Source organism: Cupressus sempervirens, chromosome 5 (genome assembly GCF_028749045.1).
Source record: "Cupressus sempervirens isolate cs-2001-9-10 chromosome 5, ASM2874904v1, whole genome shotgun sequence".
Taxonomy (NCBI): domain Eukaryota; kingdom Viridiplantae; phylum Streptophyta; class Pinopsida; order Cupressales; family Cupressaceae; genus Cupressus; species Cupressus sempervirens.
Window position 1 is genome coordinate 387,421,958 of NC_143122.1, and position 3,966 is coordinate 387,425,923.

The following is a 3,966-nucleotide window of genomic DNA, read 5'->3' on the forward strand; positions in this document are numbered from 1 at the left end:
ACAACTGATGTCAAATATTTTCAGACTTGGTAGAAGCTTCTCCAAACCAACATCTTCTAAAAGAAAGTTTTACATGTACCAATAAAAGAAAAATTGGAACCTCAATTAAAGGTCCAATAGTTGTAGCTAAGGCTTCCTTAGAATCTATACCAAAACTTGTAACAACAACAACTATTGCTAGTTCAAAGTTGTTACTTGATGTAACAAAAGATTGTGTGACACACTGGGGATATGGGATGTTATGAAAAATGCATATAAGTTTTAGACAAACTAGTCCATATAAATGTCACTAGTCAAAACCTCTTCAACCAAATTAGCATGCCCTAGCTTCTCCTCCCTAAAGTATTCAATATTAGCAATGGGTAAACAATTTAGTGTCTTGGTAATGAACTCAATTTCATCCCTTTCCACATCCCTAACCACCAAAATCTTTACCATGGACAAATAATGCAGCGAAAGATCAATGAAGACATCTCGTAGAATATTCTTCTAGATTAATAGCATGCTGCATCTTGTGGCTTTGATCTTCGTTATCATACCTAGAATATAATTCCTCTCCTTCAAAATCCTATTCATCATTGTATAATTAGAGACCACAATTTTTTGCTCAATGTTTGTCTTGGGAGGCAAAATTTGGAACTGTTTTATGCCAATATTCACATTCTCAATCCTAGTGGGGCTTCCAACCATATGGATTGCCTTCTTATCAAACACCAAACCCTTAACCATCTTTGTATCATCAACAATCCCACCCAATTTTTGCAAAATTTTGATGTCCCTCAAATCCACAATGTTATGCTTTGCAAGGTCGATGACATTCAGGATGACGTCAACAAAAAGTGGGGCCAATAAGGTAAAATACTAGCTGACAACCTTATTTTTCAAAGAAGTGCTCACACTTTTCACCAAGGAGTCATAGTCCATCAATTTGATAGGAATAGCCATGACAGTTAAAACCTCGACGACCTTCTCAGAGGCCCTGTTAAAAGCCTCTGACATAATGGTAGGATGAACACCCTTAGACATTAAATTCACACATTTTTAAAGAATCACACTGACAATGACAACAACTATTGTCATGTTGTCACCAATAATAATATCAATTTGATAGGAATAGCCATGACAATTAAAACCTTGACGACCTTCTCAGAGGCCCTATTAAAGGCCTTTGACATAATGGTAGGATGAACAACCTTAGACATCAAATTCACATATTTTTAAAGAATCACATCGACAATGACAACAACTATTGTCATGTTGTGACCAATGATAATATCCTAATATTTTGAAAGTCTACAAGCATTTTAGCAGCTCGTTGAGTTACCTCAATTTTGTTAAGAATGGTGGTGTCATCATTGGTAATGATCACATTGCCCGAGGAGGTGCAAAGCATCTTGTCCATGCCCTTGTGACCTAGTGGGGTTCAAACTGTGTCTGATACAACCTTTTCTACAATGATGTTGGCATGTCGAATGACATCCCTATGCTTGTTGTCAACATATTTTTTTGTCTTGGTAGCCAGTGCTACTCGTGGGTGCTACGTTACGGTTGCCATTTTCAACTTCTTCCAAAACTTCTCTGTGCTATCTCCATTTCCTCTCAAAATCCTAGCAATAAATTAGCAAATCAAATACCTCTAATGAAACTTTAAGGGTCAGATCGAATCCCTCTCACTCAAATAATTTTGATCTTACTTCTCATTGTAGTCACTGGTGAATCCAAAGACTATACAATGAGCTCAAGTAAAGATGATGACTCCAATATAAATCCCATGCATGAGAAAGAAAATGAACATTTTTGAGAGTCGGCTCCAATATGAGAAAGAAAAAGATAACTGACATCTCTACCACTCCACTCAATAGAGCATGGAGGATGACAGAGGAGTGGAAGGGAAATTGACAATCCACAACACAAAAATAAAATGAAGACACTTAACAAAACTGAACATGTACCAATATGGTTGAAAATGCATTGAAAGTATATTACGACCCGATCATTTTTGTTTTGAAAACTCTAGCTACTATCAAAATTTTGACATAGTTTTCCATCGATGCTAAAAAAAAATCATTGAATCATGTCTAGTTGGTGTCGATAATTTGATGGAGTTTTTCATCAATGGTATAACATACCTGTCGAATCATCTCTGGCTAGCATCAATAGTTTGATGTTTTGAATTAGTTTTTTGGCACCAACATGTGACATAGATGGGGATGATTTTCAACAGATCTTCCTATCGATACATTGACTGTTGTGGAATACATTAAACTTTTGATGCAGTTCTAGCAACATTGACTTTCAACATTTAACTATCAAAATTTTGACCAGAACTATGTCAAAAAATAGGTCCAAATTTACTAGTGTGTGTATATCTACAAAAATATTGGACATGTTGTACTTAATGTTTATAAGATGTACATATGGTTTTGAAAGAAAAATTTGGTGTATTTATGCCTCTTCATTTTGATATTGTTCAAGGGAAGCTTGTCAATTGTAATAGAAAACAAAATTGAATTTTCTAAGAGCTTATAATTGTTCAACAATATTAATGTTTTACAAGAAAATGCACCTAATGAACTATTAGCTCAGAAGCAAGAACATGGTGTTGAAATAGTACAAAAAGTGCTTGACATGAGAGGTCCACAAGTGAGGGTGTTGAGAAATCTTGAAAACTTGAATGTTGAAATAAAAGCTATCAAAAATCAAACACCTATGCCAGAGTTACAACATAATGTGAAGTTAATTTTAGATATGGTAGAAGCAAATATTCAGAAGTTTGATCAAAATTGAAGGCACAAGAGAGAGTTTGTGGCAATATACTAGAAGGAGAAGGATCGACTTTAGAAAGAGACTGAATGGCATAAACAATAGCTAGACAACATAGAGGATATTATGGGAGCACTAGATAGAATCCTAGAAAGTGTTGCAGTAAATAAGATTGCATGAAGAAAACCAAATCCAAAGGTAAATATTAGATCTACCTTGCTAACTCCTAATGGGTTAGGCTATTATTATTTGTCCCCACCACATTCACTTTGATAACCATGTTATGGAGGTGATCTCACCTAGTTCATCCTCATGACTTTGAATTCCTTAATCATGATCTTAGGTACTCAAATTAATGTCTAAGACATTTACGCCTTAGGGCCCTATTTGATCATCATTTGAAAGGGCCTCATTGTTGACCACAAAATGTCTCTCAATATGTTCTTTACTTTCATTAGAGGTGACATCCATCTCTTGCTTACTTGGACATAGGGGTGACCTTTGCTTCTTTTGTAGTAGCCCCTTGTCCTCTATCCCCTTCCTCTCCATTCCATTTCTTTGTAACTCCCTGTCACTCCCTTCATTCTTCTTGTTTGAGCCTTCTTGTTTTCTTGAACATTCAAGGAGTTGTTCACATGATTCCACATTTAGTTCTTCTACATCTTTCATTAGTTCATATTTCAATGGAATTATTTTTTCCTTCAACTTAGCCATCTACTAGTTTATCCATGTGGAAGTGAATGGTGTTAAACATGAATCATTATTGTGTCAAAAATTCATCTCTGTTTGACCAATCTATAGCAGGAATTACATTCTTTCTTGTTGTTTCATGATCATCTTGGAAATAGCATCTACATTTGCTCAAACCATCATATCCTAATATCTTAAATGCAATAAATTGGAGGGTATAGTAACTCAACTATATGAGCTTCTTCTATTGCTGACCGCTACTTTCATTCATACTAATTGTCAACATACTCTCTTGAAATTTTTTAGCTTATATTTGTTCTCTAATTATTTTTAGTCAAACAATGCTCTTTCCTGGATTTGGCTTGGGCTTGATCATGCAGGGACAATCTGTGTCTGTGATCATATGTCATTGGCACCTTGTAAGCCTTTTTTCTTTCTTTATAAAATCTAACCATGATTTTTCTATAGCTTTCTCATATGAATGGCATAAATATTGGTATTGGTATTTTATTA

At 34.9% G+C, this 3,966-nt stretch overlaps 1 pseudogene; it reads right to left on the minus strand.

Moving 5' to 3' along the window:
- Positions 1-270: 270 nt before the first annotated feature.
- LOC149556404 (T-complex protein 1 subunit delta pseudogene) lies at positions 271-1,555 on the minus strand (annotated as a pseudogene).
- Between the last annotated feature and the right edge of the window lie 2,411 nt (positions 1,556-3,966).